This window comes from Mesocricetus auratus, unplaced genomic scaffold, assembly GCF_017639785.1.
Source record: "Mesocricetus auratus isolate SY011 unplaced genomic scaffold, BCM_Maur_2.0 Super-Scaffold_100037, whole genome shotgun sequence".
NCBI classification, from domain to species: Eukaryota; Metazoa; Chordata; class Mammalia; order Rodentia; family Cricetidae; genus Mesocricetus; species Mesocricetus auratus.
In genome coordinates, this window is record NW_024429215.1 from 3,706,853 (window position 1) to 3,725,374 (window position 18,522).

Sequence of the window (18,522 nt, forward strand, 5' to 3'; positions counted from 1 at the left end):
TGGAGTTCCCACAAAATATTTTAAGCAAGATACATTTGAATAAGCTAAGATAGGGGATAGGGTTGTGTGGTTACAGGGCCACAGTCTCTGTCAGGTTTCCCCTTGACCTAGGGTCCTTGACAACAGGCAATTAGCAGACAAAGGAATGTTGACATAGGTGGAGGACAGTCACCTCCCTTCTCTGAGAGAGGGGTTCAGACTCCAGCCATGGCATTCCCAGTTGAGGAGGCATCAGAAGTTCCTTTTGGGGGAGGGTGCGAGTTTACAAACTTATTATTAAGTTTAATTTTTGTTCCCTCACAAGGAGGACTTTGATAAATTGCCTCAGAGCAACTTATCAGAGAAAGAACTGAGGGAAAGAAATTGGAGACAGAGACACTTTCAGGCAGTTGCTGTTAAGGGCAGGAGAGATTGCCTATCTGGCAGAAGGTAGCAGTAAAATCAATCAGAAAGCACAACACCAGGGAAACACCTCTCCTGGAGCCAGAGGGCTGGACTCCTTTGAATCGGAAGAAATGGAGAGATGAGGAGTCCAGGGAGGAACTGGAATTATATGCTGGGTTGGGGGGAAGCCCCTCATTTTGTAGTCTCATTTCACTCCACGGGGAGAGGTGGCTCTAGGTGGGAGTGAGCAGAAATAGCAAATTGTTTGGGAGCCGCTGCATACTTCATGGAGAAATTCATCCTCTCAGTTCTGTTCATGTAGAAAACCTTGAATATTGCAGCTGTGTTATCACAATCACCTGTCCAAACCGGAAAACATGCTGGCTAACAACAGGGCTCATAAACACACTCTTCCCAGCTCCGGTACTCTCTAAATATTCAATTTTCTAGAAAGACTACTCTTTTTGTTTGTTTGTTTTTGTTTTTGTTTTTGAGACAGGATTTCTCTGTATTATTTTGGAGCCTATCCTGGAACTTGCTCTGTAGACCAGGCTGTCCTTGAACTCACAGAGATCTGCCTGCCTCTGCCTCCTGAGTGCTGGGACTAAAGGTATGTACCACAAGCCTGCCTAAAAGACTACTCTTTATGATTGTTCATTTGCCCAGAGTTTGCTCTACATTTCCGGAATAAAACTCCTATAGCAATGGAGCCATCATCCAGCCCTTTGTTGGATGACATAACTTTTATCTTGTTTGTGATCTGGTTCCTACTTTTCTTTCCTACTTTCCTGAAGTCCCTGTGACAACCAGGAAAAAGTATCTTCAATTCATCTGACCTCAGCATGAAGGCCAAAGAACAAACTTCTCCTTTTGAGTCTTTAAATCTCTCTTTAATTGTTAATATATTGGGCACCCTTCCACTTGTTGAACAGGGAATCACTCCTCCCCACATGGTTTGTGGGATATACAAGCTAGCCAGCCACATTGTGTCCAGGAGGAAGAGAGGGATGTCCCTATGGAGTGCAGGAAGACAACAGCATCAGCTTTTGGAGCCAGGGGGAAGTACTATTGAGATGTTATATTTGCAGAACTGGAAAAGGCCTTTGGGGAGGAAGGAAGGTCTGGTGATCATTGTGCTGTGTCTTTAAGCACACAGGAATCCTATGGGAGGTGCTATTGTCACTCAGGCCTCACTAGCCAATCAGGTCCCTAGGCGACCTGCCAGTCTGAAGTGGTGCAGGGAACTTCCGGTCCCGGCTTCAGCACTGACTCTGAAGAGGAACTGGTGCTAGTGTTTCTGTGTGCTGTGCTGCCATTGCTACTATGGACAGCTGAACGGAGAGCATGGGCGAGCTGCGAAACCACAACATGGTAAGTGAGGGGTTGCTGTTCCCAGATGGGAGGAGCAGATGGTGAGGTGCGGGAGCCGGTGTGGTTTGTCCTACTTAGATCTGGTTGGAAACTTGCAGCCACTTTCCCTGTCCTGTTAGGACACATGCAGTCCCTGAAACCCCTTGGACCCTGGGTCAGGCCTCTGAATAACTTTGTTCAGCTGATTGAGTCTGCTTAGAATATTGGAAGCAGGGAACTGTGTGTAGAAATATCTCTGTAGTCATCTTCAGCACGCTTTTCGTGCACCCATCGAAAGCATGTTTCCAAACTCGGAGAGGACTAATGTCTCCAGTGTATTTAACCTGCAGTTCCATTTAGAGTCAAGTTTGTGGAGATTGTAAAAGGTGCCTCGTGTGTTGTGTATCTCTCTACTACTGTGCAGTGATGTGGAGGAATAGAATTGGTGATAGAAAGGTTTTATAGAGCGAGCTAGAGGCGAGCCAGTGAGGGGCAGCCGCGCCCGCCTGCCCATCGCCGCGCTCTGTATGCCGCGTTCCCCCGGCGCCCTTGCCTCAGATCGTCTGAGCTGGAGGAGCCGCCGCCGTGGTTGATGTGGTTGGGCCGGGGCTGAGTAGGCCGCGGAGATGCCGCAGTCCAAGTCCCGGAAGATCGCCATCCTGGGCTATCAGTCTGTGGGGAAGTCCTCATTGACAATTCAGTTTGTTGAAGGCCAATTTGTTGACTCCTATGATCCAACCATAGAATACACTTTCACAAAGTTGATCACAGTAAATGGGCAAGAGTAACATCTCCAGCTTGTAGACACAGCGGGGCAGCTTTGAATTAATTAAAGTTATCCATGGCAAGTTGCTGGATATGGTGGGGAAAGTGCAGATACCTATTATGCTGGTTGGGAATAAGAAGGACCTGCATATGGAGAGGTTGATCAGTTATGAAGAAGGAAAAGCTTTGGCAGAATCTTGGAACACAGCTTTTTTGGAATCTTCTGCAAAGGAAAATCAGACTGCTGTTGATGTTTTTAAAAGGATAATTTTGGAAGCAGAAAAGATTGCATGGGGCAGCTTCACAAGGAAAGTCTTCATGCTCGGTGATGTGATGATTCTGCTACAGAACCCGAGGACACTGGGAATTTATTCCATCCGAAGAAGGAAGCTGCCCATCATACTTGAAGATAAAACTATGCTTCTGTTTCCTTCTGTTAAACTGAAAGATGTCATTTGGGTCAGAGGTCCTCGCCATTCAGATTATGTTAATGTCTGACTCTGTCCAAATGAGTTCACTTCCATTTTCAAATTTTAAACAATCATATTTTCAATTTATATATTGTATTTCTTAATATTATGACCAAGAATTTTATCGGCATTAATTTTTCAGTGTAGTTTGTTGTTTAAAATAATGTAATCATCAAAATGATAGACATGTTACACTACTATTAACTAGGCTTCACTCTATCAGTGTTTATTTCATTGTGTTAAATGTATACTTGTAAATAAAATAGCTGCAAACCTTAAAAAAAAGAAAGGATTTACAAATTGTTAGGATATAGTGAGTCTCACAAAGTAGAATTTAGCTGAGGGAGGACTGCATCTAAAACACCCCAAACATAAATGTAGGCTAACCTGGCATTTTAGAGATTAGTATGCTAGGTTTAACTTTTTTCACCAGGATTGTCCAGACACTTGCCTCCAAACCATTAAAAAGGAGCCACCCCTGATTTATAACAAGCCACTAGGCCCAAACCTGTATCAAAGTAAAGGCCTCAAACAAGCTGCTCTAGGAGGCATGGCAGGGTCACATCCATGTTTAGGGCCTGGTATGACATAAAGTCCCACTTTACTTGAGAAAAGCATAGTTCTGCCAGATGGGCAATATGACACCAGGTGACAACTATTTGAAAAGTAAAACACTATGTGTTAAGGACTTGCATAGTCATTCAAGCCTTTCCTTTAAGCCATCAGACAGGGAAGAGGAACATTCCTGGGAGAGCTAGTGACAGCCTGGGGCCTAGGACCTGGGAGACTTCCCTAATAACCTGACATTGACAAAGAAGGAAAAAAACAAACAAAACAACAAACAACCCACAGCTGGTTCTCTAAATTAGGGATGTTCTTGGGAGCAATTGCAATGGTCTGGGGCCAGGGCATTTGTGGAGAGGTTGTTTTAGATCCTGAGAACCCAATGCTTCCCAGCATACAGAGCCATGTTTTTAAGATCCAAGGCCACTGTAGGCTTAATCAGTAATGTTCCTGATATCCCCCTTGAGTGTGTAATGGAATGTGCACACAAAGGTCCCTGTGCTTTGCATGAGGAACAGGATGTACTCTAGGAGAGTGGAAAAGAGTATTTAATGCAAACACCCAGGATTTGCTTTTGGTGTGCAGTGGGAAGACAGATTAGTAAACTGAAGGTCTGGTTTCTAGAAATTCTGAATACTGCCTTCTGCTTTCAAGTTTTTCTGTATACAAATTACATAGACTTTAGAAACTGGCAGAAAGATGGTGATGTGGATTTTCTCACAGCAATACTTGATTAGAATGCTTTTAACTTTCATTGTGGCTTTTATCCAGCCACAATAGGATAATTCAGTGCATTTTAGTTCCAGGAGACTAAAGGAGTTTCTGTTCAGCAGAGGTTTCTCAGTTGTGCATGGTGTTTGGCAGGTACTTAGGGCAGGATCCACATCTGTGCCAAAATCTATGTGGCAGGAAAGACTTTAAATCTTCCATGTTTTGGGATTCACATCAATAGGGCTGTGTTTACCTGAAATCATAATGGGGCATAAGGGATTGTAGAGTCATAGCAAGAGATGACCTCCATTTTCAGAGGGAGTTCTAGAGCATGGGGTTTCTGTCTTTGGAAGAAATATCAGTATCTTGAGGCCCAGAAACAACAGTTTCAGGGTCACCTTGAGTTAATATTGTCAAAGTTGTGAAGTCCATCCTTATTTAATTATCTATACAAATAGAAATGTAGGTAGCTGGGTAACATTGGTCAACTTTTTCTGTTTGTTTCTTTTGCCTGTGTTCTTGGCTTTTTCTCCCCCATGCACTTTATACTTTCACAAATATTTTACACATTCTTGAGTGTTGTGTCTTTGCAGTAAATATAGAATCCATTATGGCAACCTGTACTTTGTTTTCATAATCACATTGCACATTTTGAGTTTTTCCACTGTGAATGTAGCTTTGCAATCATCTTTCCTGTTGTAAATTGTTGGGCATTGTCATTCGATTGTAGTCATTTTATGGTACAAATTTACCATGTATAACATCTTAACATTGATGCATCATGTTACTCGGGATCATTTATTTACTTCTTTATTTATTTAGGGTTTGTTCTTGTTATTAATCCATGAAAGACTTTTGGTTGACTGGATAAAAGATATTGTGGGTCTTGGCAGGTGGCTCAGCACATATTCTTTTGTGGGATGACGTGAGTTCAGATATCTACACTGAGGTTGAGATGCTCATAATTACCTACTATTCAGATCCAGGACATCTGACACCCTGTTTTTTGTATGTCACCTGTATCAAATGGAAGACATTCTGTCTCATGCACAGTCATGTAAAAAATAACAACAAGCTTGTTTTCAAAAGTGCTTATGATCTTATAAAGCATTTAGAGTAAAACAAGTTGCTTTAGGTGTACCCTGATTTTTATAGAATCTGTTATCTTGCATTTGGTTTGGAAAAGTTTTAATTCCTTCAGTCTGATTCAGACTTACTGTCAATCATTAGTCATAGGAAAAGGTGCCTGAATGATACTAACAGACATCCTTTTCTTTATCAAGACAATGAGATCCTTTTTTTGTTTTATGTTTTTTTGGTTTTTCAAGACAGGGTTTCTCTGTGGCCTTGGAGGCTGTCCTGGAACTAGCTCTTGTAGACCAGGCTGGCCTCAAACATCACAGAGATCGCCTGCCTCTGCCTCCCAAGTGCTGGGATTAAAGGTGTGAGCCACCAACGCCCGGCTGAGAATGAGATCCTTTTAGTAGTCAAAACTATGCTCTACAAAGTTAATCTTCAGATAGCCTCAAGTGAATCTCTCCAGTTTTGGCAAAAGAGCTCTCCATGCCCACTCCATTTTCTATTATTGGCAAAGGACAGAACTGGAGTGCACAGGATGAGTACTTGCCAGTGATGTCCTATGGTTTCCATTAGAATCTTGTTATTTCTGTTTAGGGGTCCATAATATTTGTTTCTAGGTATTTATTTTTGTCTTGTCTGCTCAGTGGTGCCATCTAAGTTGTCCATTTTATTGTCATTTCAAGTTATTGTTGTTTCTGTAGAAAATGGTTGATCACATTTTTTTTCAGAAAATTTACTAGAGCACTATAAGTTCCCTAACTTTTTTGGGAAGTGTCTGTTGAGAGACAGCTTTCATTCTCTCTTCTTGATCTTAGAGGCTTGCTTCTTCTCATTTTCCATGCTAATTTCATGTTTAGGTATTGTTTTCTGCATAAGTAATTGAAATGGCAAATATATTCTTTGTGTTTTTAAAATCTCCCATATTATTGTCTCTGTCTTTATTAGCTCCAGTTGCCAATATAATGTAGACTAGAATCATCTGAGGGAATGTCTATTGAGGCTTGCCCAGATCAGAATCACTAGTTCCTTTGTTTATGGGTAATTGTCTTGATTGATGTGGGACTGCATTGCCTCTCTGTTTTTTTTTTTTTTTTTGAGACAGGATTTCTCTATGTAGCTATGGAGCCTGATTTGGAACTGGCTTCTAGTCACAGAGATACACCTGTCTCTGCCTCTCAAGTGCTGGGATTAACAGCATGTGCCACCAACACCTGGCAAGCTTCATTTGTTAAAACACAAACAAAATATCACCACACTTGGAGAAACCATTACAGGCTCCACAATATTAATGTTATATGGATCCTAATGAGATGATGGGAATCATCCTTCATTAATACATCGTCAGCATGCTTTTAACTTTCTGCTACATTTAGCTATAATGTCATGATTCAGGAAATTTGAGTTTCACAGACCAAATGGAAATATGATCTTCAGACTTTTTACAAGTGTGCCCGGTATTGCGTTGGTGAATAGGGCAGATTCCACATATTATATTATGATACATGTGGCAGGAAACAGGCACTAAATTATTCTTCTATCTCATTTTCTGTGTCAGTATCAATGGGGCTTGGTTTGTCTCAAATCACAGGTAACATGAGAGTTTACAGAACCATAGCAAGAGATTACCACCATTTGTAAAGAGAGCTCTAGACAATGAGGTATCTTTGTGTGGAAATAAAATGGAAACTGCAGAAAAAGAAAAAAAATGCCGGGTGTTGGTGGCGTACACCTTTAATCCCAGCACTTGGGAGGCAGAGGCTGGCGGATCTCTGTGAGTTCGAGGCCAGCCTGGTCTACAAGAGCTAGTTCCAGGACAGCCTCCAAAGCCATAGAGAAACCCTGTCTCGAAAAACCAAAAAAAAAAAAAAAAAAAAAGGAAACTGCAGTGTCAGAAGCAGAACAGTTTTTTTAAGTTCCCTTTGAGTTAATTTTGTGGGTGCTGTGATGTCTGTTTATTTAATTTCTAAACACATAGGATCATGGATAGCTGGGTAACAGTGTTCAAGATCTCACTTTACCTGGATGAGTTTCCTTTGGTCTTCTGATGAAAATTTGATCATATTTTCCTGCTTTTTTTCTTGGCTTTTTTAATCTGCATCTGCTTTGTTCTTTCCCAAATATAACACACCATTTTGCTTTGTTTATATGTGTTCTAAGTATAGAAATCACACTGTCTCAATGTCTGGATTGTTTCTTTTCTAATTTGTTTTAAAAGATTAGTTTTCATTTTACATACCAGCCCCAGTTTCCCTCCCTCTTCATCTCCCGGCCCCTAACTCTACCTTCCTATCCCCAAGCCACATCTCAGAGGGGGTAAGGACCTATTTTGGGAGTCAACAAAGTCTAGCATACAAAATTGAGGAAGGACAGATCCACCCCATCCTGTATCAAGACTGAGCAAAGCACCCACCATAGGGAGTGGGCTCCAAAAAGCCAGGTCAAGCACCTAGGGTGTGTCCTGCTTTCACTAAGAGGGATCCCCAATAGATCAAGTCACATAAGTGTCACCCACATTCAGAGGGTCTAGTTTGGTGCCATTAAGTTTCCCCAGGTGTCAGTCCTTAATCTGTAAACTTCCTCTAGTTACAGTAGTCAGAGTTGTGGCTTTTTTGGAGTAGGCTTTTCCTTGTTACAGGAAGTATGTCACTGCAGGATCAGGCACTGAGGTTTCTTATACTCAGGGTGCTGCCCAGTGTATTAGTCAAATTCCTATTGCCCCTGAGTCATGAGGCAAGGATTCTAACATTCAGCATCACATCCACCTGTATGCTGCCATGTCCCCTGCCATGATGATGGTTGATTGAACTTCTGGAACTAGCTCTTGTAGACCAGGCTGGCCTCGAACTCACAGAGATCCACCTGACTCTGCCTCACGAATACTGGGATTAAAGGCATGTGCCACAAATGCCCGGCTGAACTTCTGAAACTTTAAGGGAGACACTTAAGTGAAATATTTTCTGTGTAAGAGTTGCCATGATTTGATTCAGGTGGTTGTGGTTGAGGCCCCTATTCCCAGCAATTACAACACAGAAGCAGGTAGATCTCTGTCTGTTTGAGGCTAGCCTGGTTCACAGAGACCCACAACACCCAAGTCTGTAATGCAGAGAAACCATGACTCAAAAACAAATACAAAAGCAACAACAACAAAAAGAGTTGCCGTGGTTCATCGTGTCTCCTCATAGCAAGAAAAACCTAACAAAGATTGATGTTGGTTTCAGGGACTGAGGTATTGCTGTGATAGGCTGGCCCCATCATACAATTTCTCTAATGTGTTCTCAGTAGTGTTGATCTGCTTTCTTATGTCTGCATTTATGTCTGCTCATTGGGTTTCTTTCTCAAGGCTACATCCTTAAAGGGAAAAGAAATGGTACATGGGAACCTCCTATTCAGTTTCCTTCTAATGTGACTGGGTGAATATATTCATGATGTCCATGTCATGAAATAACTGTGGGAAACACCAGAATAATATGAATATATTGTCAAAGATGTATACATGTACAATGTGAATGTCACACTTGCAGTTTTACACATTTGTGGGTTATTTTAGGATGCACTGAACTATGATGATGTGCACATCAGCTTCACTCAGGAAGAGTGGGCTTTGATGAATCCTTTAGAGAAAAGGCTCTACAAGGATGTGATGCTGAAAACCTACAGGAACCTCACAGCCATAGGTAAGACAGAATTTTCCTTCATGACTTGAAATAAGGGGAAGTCAATTTCTTTGTTTTTGATACTCTTGTAACCTTGATTGAGAAAGGGGAAACTTAGGTGAATAAGGCATAGATCTAATGTTCATTGATGATATTAAAATTGATTCAGTTTCCATTTATATATCATGTATTATCTGGTATTATATTTTAGGTTACAATTGGGAAGATCATAATATTGAAGAACATTGTGACAATTATCCAAGAAACATAAGGTAATTTCATGTGCAAATTTACTCAAATTTCCGTCTGAAGAATTTTTTTTTTTGCTTCTTTGAGACAGTGTTTCTCTGTATTGTTTTGGAGGTTGTCCTGGAACTTGCTCTGTAGACCAGGCTGTCCTTGAACTCAGAGATCTGCCTGCCTTTGCCTCCCCAGTGCTGGGATCAAAGGCATGCACCACCAACGCCAAGCACCTCTGAAGATATTTTCACATGTCCTGGATATTTAAATGAAAAGCAACAGTGTAAATAAGCACAGCCTATAGTATATTAATGACTCTTAATTTCCTGCCAAAACATATACCTCGGTAGTGTCAGGTAGCCTTTCTGAGATAAAAGGCATTTTTGTAAAAAAGAATAGAAGGAAACAGTGCTTTAACAGTTACAACTGTTTGTATTCTACTCCATTGAGATTTATGTTGTAGAAATGCCAATTCATTTAGTTTCATAAAACTCAGATATATTAAGCAGTATACTTGTTGAATAGGTGATATGTATATTTCCAAGAACCTTTAAGAAAAAGAACATTCTATAGTGAAAGCTGTCATTACTCATATGTTTGTGACTTTAAGTATATAGACAGGGTAAGATTATGAGAATCAAGAAGGTTGTTTTTGTGTAATCTTAATCCCAATATGACATATCTGTGAGGAAAAGAAAGTCAAACTGTTGGAATGAAATGGGCAAATATTTTATTTGTTATTCTTGCTTTAGTAAGATTATCTTGTCCAGTGGGACAGTGGTAGTGCATACCTTTAATTCCACCACATAAGATGCATAGGCAGCTGGGTATCTGTGAGTTGGATGCAAGTCTATTCTACAGAGTGAGTTCCAGGACAGGCTCCAAAGCTACACAAGTAAAACCAGTCACTAAAAATAAGAAACAAAAGGATAACTTATGTCACTCTAATTATAAGCTATGTGAGCTTAGAATATGAAAAGATGCAGTGTAGTCCCCCCACCCCTTACTCACTGAGCAATTAGAAAATATGAAAGTTACTTAGGAGACATAGTTTGAGTAGATTTGTTGAAATTGATACAAGTTTACAATTAATTGTTCTTTCAACTTCATTGGAAAGACATCAGAAAACTGTCACTGCAGAAAAGTGTATGAGCACTTCCATTTGTCCTGGTATATTCTGACAATGTAGTATGACTTAAACTATAGGAAAACCTAGTGAGTGCAATAAGTATGGTGAACTTCTAAGTTCCTCTATTTCCTTTCTACTACGTGAAAAAATCTCATATAATAAAGATTCCATAAATGTGGGCCATGGAATAAAGTCTCTTAATATCAATCACTGTTATCTTCAAAGAAACAATACAAGCCCTAATGAGGGGAAGCATCAGGAATGTAAAACTCAATATCTGATTCCTCTTTAAAATTAGGATAATTATAAAATTAATTAAGAAAAATAGGACGTTTCATCAGTATAATGCATGTGGTAAGGCTTTTACATGTGCCAATTGTCTTTGCAGGAATGAAAGAAGCCATACAGGAGAGAAACCCTGTGAATATACTCAATGTGTTAACATCTTTGTTTGTTACAGGCATCTTCTAAGGCATGAAAAAAATCATACTGCTGAGAAACCATATAAAAGTCTTGAATATGGTGAAGTCTATTTATGTCACACTTGTCTCCAACTCCATAAAAGAATACCTACTGGAGGGCAAGCCCATGAATGTAATCAATGTGGTAAAGTCTTTGCAAGACATGCTCAGCTACAAAAACATGAAAGAATACATACCAGAGAGAAAGCCTATGAATGTAATTATTGTGGTAAAGCTTTTGTTAGTCAGGGTCAGCTCAAAGTACATAAAAGAAAACACACTGGAGAGAAGCCTTATGTGTGTAATCAGTGTGGTAATGCATTTGCTTATATCGGTAATCTACAAACACACAAAAGAACACATACTGGAGCAAAACCCTATGAATGTAATCAATGTGGCAAAGCTTTTGGATATCATAGTCACCTTAAAAGACATATAAGAACACATACTGGAGAGAAACCCTATGAGTGTAATCAGTGTGGTAAATTCTTTGCACATGTAGGTACTCTCCGAAGTCATAAAAAAACACATTCTGGAGAGAAACCCTATCAATGTAATCAATGTGGTAAAGCTTTTGCAAGTCATTGTCAACTTAAAATACATAAAAGAACACACACTGGAGAGAAGCCCTATGTATGTAATCAGTGTGGTAAAGCATTTGCAAGTATCAGTAATCTACAAACACATAAAAGAACACATAATGGACAGAAACCCTATGAATGTAATAAGTGTGGTAAAGCTTTTGCATATCATAGTCACCTGAAAAGACATAAAAGGACACATACTTGAGAGAAACCCTATGAGTGTAGTCAATGTGGTAAAGCTTTTTCTTATATCAGTGGTCTTCAACATCATAAAACAACACATACTGGAGAGAAGCCCTATCAATGTAATCAATGTAGTAAAGCCTTTTCATGTGTCAGCACTCTGCAAACACATCAAAGAACACATAGTGGAGAGAAACCCTATTAATATAATTAAAGTCGTAAAGCCTTTTCACAGGTCAGTGGTCTCCAATATCATAAAAGAACACATATTGGAGAGAGACCCTTTGAATGTAATAAATGTGGTAAAGCCTTTTCACAACAGTGTTATCTCAAAAATCATAAAAGAACACATACTACAGTGAAACCCTAAAGCCTTTGCTCATCACAGTAATCTCTTAAGACACAAGAGAACACATACTTGAGAGAGACCCTGTGACTATAACCAAAATGGTCAATTCTTTGTAACATCAGTCTTTAAAATCATGAAAAAAATCATACTTCAGAGAAACCCTATAAATGTATGCAGTATGATAAAATTGTTCACTTTGCATGTCATAATAATCTTTTAATGCCTGAGAAAATTCATACAGAAATAAATCTTAGATTAAATGATTTGGTACAATCTTCTGTCAAACACAGATACAAAAGATCTGGAGAAAGAAATGTCTGACAAGTGTCAACACACTGTTCAATCATTATGTTGTCTCTATTGTGTTCGTAGCTGCAAAATCATATGGACAAAACTCCTACAAATTCACTGATAAGTTAACCTTTTCTAATTTCACACTTTAATTACATAAAAATGTCATTCAGATAGCTTGATTTTTTCTAAGTCCAATCTTATGGGCTTGCTTTCTGTTACATGAACCAATCATGATGGAGCAAAACTTTAAGTGCTTCAACACCTGGGATACAGGAATGACTGCTTACGAAAGAAAATATTTACATCTGAAAATCTGTATGGCTGGATGTTTGATTGGATTTTAATTATGTGATGTTGGTGTGTGGGTTTATTACTATTCATGCTTGAGTGTTCCTGTAGCAAGAACTATAGAAAGTCCTCAAAAACCTGGTCTAGGTCCTTACAATGAACCTGTCATAATTTTGCTCATCCATATCTCTGACCCTGTGCAAATTTTACATCCTTTTTGTATCATCTTGATATCATGTAACAAGGAAGATGTCATGGAAGAGAAAACTCAATTCATGTAAACAATTTGTTTAAGACTTCACAGTTGTGTTTAGTATCAATAAAAAAAATTCTTTATATGAAGGTGGTATGTTAATGAGTTTATGAGCCCCAAGATAAATGAAAAGTGGGTATGTTATTGGGGAACAACTTACTTACACAAATAATAATACAGAGCAGCCACAGTTTTCCTGCTCAGGAAGATGCAGTCTCTAGCCTTCTGATGCAATCAGCAACCCAAGGGATAGAGCAAGTGAGAATGAGCCTGACTCATGCTTCTTCACCTCCCTCCCAGGTACACAGAACCAAAGACACAGCTCAAGAGATTCCAAATGATCCCTCCTTTCTGTCAGGTTCCCTAGATGCTCTGGTTGGCTAGTGAGGCCTGAGTGACAGGACCAGGTGAGCAGAAGAGACACAGCACAATGATTTACCTTAGCAATGAATTCCTCTGTGGCCCCAGAGATCAAGAGGTGAATCCTGAAGTGGGGGCTTATTCCACCCCTGGAAGTAGATCCCACTATAGCAGGCTTTATAGGGACAGAGTCTGGACTGAGGTGACACCAGATGTGGGCCTACCCTTAACACATTGAGGGCAGGGTTTGGAATAGGGCTACCAAACATTCCCAAATCTTTGCATAGATATTTAAGCCAGTAGGGCTTCTTTCTAAACAACCTAGACTCCCTGGATCTAGGGGTTTTAGTTTAGTCTGGCTTCTTCCCTCTGACAAGAGATGATGTGGGGAGGTGGGAGTCAGGACTCAGTGAGCTCACATTTAGCAGGAGGTAAGGGTGGAGGAGAATTCCCCTAGCTGCCATTCTGCATACCTCAGAAATCTTTTCTTTGAGGAGGTGGAGAAGGCAGGTTGGGTGTAGCTTCTGAAAGAAGAGGGAGGTGCAGGTGGAGAGAGGCTGGGAGGAGTCCATATGGTGTTTGGCAGCCAAATCCCACCCTCAGGATGACAAGGTCAGTCCCTCCCCTGGAACCAACTCAGTTCAGACACTGCATTTAAAAATCCTGCCATTGTCCACCAGAGAATGGGAAAGGGACAAGAGCTCTTGAGGAAATTGGGAACATGCTGAGTGTGGGGAGTGGTTGTTCGGAGAAAGAAAAGGGAAACAGTGGAGGGAGGATGAGGGATCATGAAAATTGATTTGGGGGAAGAACAGAAGGAGAGCAAGAAAAGACACACCATAATAGAGAGAGCCATTATAGGTTGAAAGAGGAATCTGGCATTAGGGAAATGTCCAGTGATCCACAAGGATGACCCCAACTGAAAATCTAAGTGATAGTGGAGAGACTAACTTAAATGCCCTTCCTCCGATAATGAGAGTGATGAATAGGAAGTAGAAGTAGTTAAGGAGAAACATGTGAAAAAATTGCAGGGATAGAGCTATTGAAGCCCTTCGAGGAATGAAACACCACCTGCCTGAGACAGAGCTACAGGATTTGTTGTTTGCCCAGCCACATTTTAGTCTTGCATTGGTCCATGCTTTATATTGTTTTGGTGAAGCTTGCCTCTCTATATCTGTTCAATTCCTAGATTTTCTCTTCCAGAATGCCTTCAGCTTGTTTTCTTTTACATTGTTTCTATTTTCATTTTTAGGTCTTGAACAAATTAATTCATTTCCATCAACTGTTTGTTTGCTTTTGTAAGGGATTTAAAATTTTTTCTCCAATATTTCATTTATCCTTTCTCTCCTTTCTCTAAGAGATTACTTCACTACCTCTTTAAGGACCATGATTTTTATAAAGTTGGTTTTAAGTTAATTGTGCTTCAAGTGTGTTGGACAATTCAGTGCTTGCTGCAATAGTAGGATAGGAGGTATCTTGCTGTGATTCCTTGCTCTCCTGTTTTTGGTTGTGTTCTTGTACTGGTGTCCAGTAATCTGGGTTTGAGTAGATTCCATGTCTAGGTGCTAATTTCTCAGTTTGTCTTTGTTGGATGGATGTTTTCTTCCTGGGTTTCTATTTGCTCCCTGTTTATCTAATCATTCCATTGCCTTCTAATCCCTTTCTCCCAGATCCATTGCTACTCTGTTTCCCTTCAGAAAAAAACAGGCCTTCCAGGGATATCAACCAAACCAAACACATGATAACAAGATGAAATACAGCTAGGTACAAAACTTCAAGGTAGCACAATAGAAGGAAAAGTGTCCCAAGGATAACAAAAGAGTCAGAGATATAACAATTTCTACATTTGGGGGCCCAAATGTCATCTTAACAGAAACCTGAAAGTCTTGAAAGAGGTAGATATATCATTTGTCATCTGTTCTCTGTATAATGGAAATTGCAGGCCTTTTCTCCATCCTGGCTAGAGTAGTCTGTGAGGATCGATCATCTCAGCCACCTTGAAATTGTCCTGAGCACTTTATAGTTCAAAGCTGATCTTTATGTGATGTTTTTTAGCTTAATGGTGTTATCATAGTCCTGGTGGAATTGTCATTGTTGGACTCTATCATCCTTTGGGAGAAATCAAAGGTCACTGTTAGTCATGGTCATGGTTCACTTCAAAAACTTAAACATTTTCAATTTAAAATGCATACACACACACAAACACAAGCACACATATGTATTACATTAATCTTAAAATTTTTGAGATAAAATTTGTACTGCAAGAAAATCTTTTAAACAGTCAAAAATTAAGGATTATGAGATCAGTGGCAATACAATAGCCCCTAAATTTTTGGTATTCTTCTGTCCCATACCAGGTGACTCTTCTGACATGAGACAGAGATTTTGGATTTTACTTTACGAAGCATGCTTGTGTGTATGAAGGAGAGATCTACACACCCAACTTCAAAGCCTGCTTAAATTTTAATTGGATTGGGATTACAGAAATACCATTGCATTATATGTCTGTAGGGAAAAGAAGAGGCAAATATTTGGGAAAATTTATGAAATTTTCTTCCATTGGTGATGTGGGATAATAATAGACCAATTTACTCATTTTCGTGGGACAATTTTTTCATGGTTTTTTTATTAGAAGCATATATGATTCACATGTCAATACTAGCTCCTTCTCCCACTGCTCCTTCCTTGTCTGTCCACCAGCCCCCCCAACCTATCCCCACATCATTCCCAAGGAAGGGTGAGGCCCTCTTTGGGAGGATATCCAGTGTCCTTCTCTATGTGTCCAGGCAGATAGAACATCCCTGCATGAGGAATGGGTTCCCAAATTTCATTTGTACACCATGGTAAACACTCATCTACTACACAAGGCCCCCAGAGATTTCTGAGGCCTCCTAACTGACAGTACATTCATTGAGTCTGGATCAGTCCCCTAATTTCCTTTGAGACCTCAGTCTGGGGTTCAAGAGCTCCCCCTTGTCTGGTCAGCTGTCTTTGTGGGTTTCACCAGCACAGTCTTGACCCCTTTGCTCATTACTCCTCCATCTCTGTGACTGGGTTCCAGGGGATCCAGTTCAGTGTTTAGCTGTGGGTATCTGTCTCTGCTTCCATCAGTCACTGGATTAAGGTTCTAGGATGACATATAGGGTAGTCATCAATCTTATCATCAGGGAGGGGCTATTAATGTAGTGTCTCCGCTATTGCTTGGTTTGCCAGTTGGTTTTATCCTTGTAGATCTCTGGAAATCTCACTAGTGTCAGCTCTCTTTGCAAACCTATAATGACTCTATCTATTATGTTATTTCTCATCCTGCTGTCCTCCATTCTTACCTCAACTCAACCTTCCTGCCCCCACATGCCTTCTTCTCCCCTATTCTTTTTCTTTGTTTATTTTTTGTTTTTGTTTTATTTTATTTTGGTTTTTCGAGACCGGGTTTCTCTGTATTGTTTTGGAGGCTGTCCTGGAACTCACTCTGTAGACCAGGCTGGCCTTGAACTCACAGAAATCTGCCTGCCTCTGCCTCCCGAGTGCTGGGATTAAAGGTGTGCGCCACCAATGCCCGGCCTTCTCCCCTATTCTTATCCCTCTCTCTTTTGCCTGGTTCCCTCTCCCCTCCCCCAATGTTTCCAATTTGCTCAGAAGATCTTGCCTCATTCCACTTCACAGGGGAATCATGCATATCTCTTGAGAACCTCCCTGCTTCCCAGATTCACTGGCACTATGATTGTAGGCTGACACTCCACTGATCCATGTCTAAAATACATATATGATTGAGCACATACCATATTTGTCTTTTTGTGGCTGGCTTACCTCACTCAGGATGGTTTCTTCTACTGCCATCCATTTGCCTGCAAATTTCAAGATTCCATTGTTATTTTTTCACTACGTAGTACTCCATTGTGTAAATGTACCACATTTTCTCTATTTGCTCTTCAGTTGTGGGACATATAGGTTGCTTCCATGATCTAGGTATTACATATAATGTTGCTATGAACTAGTGGAACAGACATACTTGTGTGAATGTACATCTTTTGGGCATATGCCTAAAGTGGAATTGCCTGGTATTGTGGTAGACTTAGTCGCATTTTCCTGAACAATCTCCATACTGATTTCCAAACTCACTGTACAAGTTTACACTCCCACCATCATTGCGAGGAGTGTTACCCTTTCTCCACATCCTCTGCAGCATAAACTATTATTGGTGTTTTAGATTTTAGCCATTCTGACAGGAGTAAGATGATATCTCATAATTGTGTTGATTTGCATTTCCCTAATGGCTAAGGATGTTGAGCACTTTCTTAAGTGTCTCTCAGCCATTTTAAACTCCTTTAATGAGAATTCTCTATTTAGTTCAGCCCTCCACTTTTTAATTAGATAATTTGGTGTTTTGGAGACTTGCTTCTTGAGTTCTTTGTGAATTTTAGAGATCAGCCCTCTGTCAGATGTGGGCTTAGTGAATATCTTTTCCCAATCTGTGGGCTGCCTTTTTGTATTGCTGACTGTGTCCTTGGCTTACAGAATCTTGTCAGTTTCAGGAGGTCCCATTTATGAATTGTCAATATCAGTGTCTGTGCTTCTTGAGTTATATTCAGGAAGTGGTCTCCTGTGCCAATTTGTTCAAGGGTGCCTCACACTTTCTCTTATAACAGGTTCATTGTGGCTGGATTTATGTTGAGATCTTTGATGCATTTGAAATTAAGGTTTCTTCATGATGATCTACATGTAGTCTTCTACATGCTCATATCCACTTATGCCACTTATGCCAGCACCAGTTGTTGAAGATTCTATCATTTTTCCATTTTATAATTTTAGCTTCTTTGTTGAAAAATCAGGTATTCATAGGTCTGTGGATTAATATCAGGGGTTCCATTTGATTCTATTTTTCTACCTGTCTATTATTGTACAAACATAAAGCTGTTTCCAGGAGTATAGCTCTATAATAGAGCTTGAAGTCAGGGATAGTGATGCCTCAAGATGTTGAGCAGTATTGTCTTGGCTATTGTAGGTTTTTTCTTTTTCCATATAAAGTTGAGAATTGTTCTTCCAAGATATGTGAGGATTTTGATGGGGATTGCATTGAGTCTGTAGACTGCTTTTGGCAGGATTGCAATTTTTACTATATTGATCCTACCTATCCAAGAACATGGGAGATCTTTCCATTTTCTGGTGTCTTGTTTAGTTTCTATCTTTAAGGACTCAAAGTTCTTGTGATACAGATCTTTCACTTGTTTGGTTAGCATTACCCCAAGGCATTTTATGTTGTTTGTGGCAGATATAAAGGGTGATGTTCCTCTGATTTCTTTATGAGACCTTTTATCATCTGTATATATTAGGGCTACTGATTTTCTTGAGTTGGTCTTGTATCCTGCCACTTTGTTGAAGGAGTTTATCAGCTGTAAGAGTTCCC

General features: G+C 40.0%; 2 pseudogenes; both read left to right on the forward strand.

Annotated features, from left to right (window-relative positions):
• Window positions 1-1,610: 1,610 nt before the first annotated feature.
• LOC121135342 lies at window positions 1,611-12,843 on the forward strand (annotated as a pseudogene).
• LOC121135347 lies at window positions 2,284-3,783 on the forward strand (annotated as a pseudogene).
• Window positions 12,844-18,522: the final 5,679 nt, after the last annotated feature.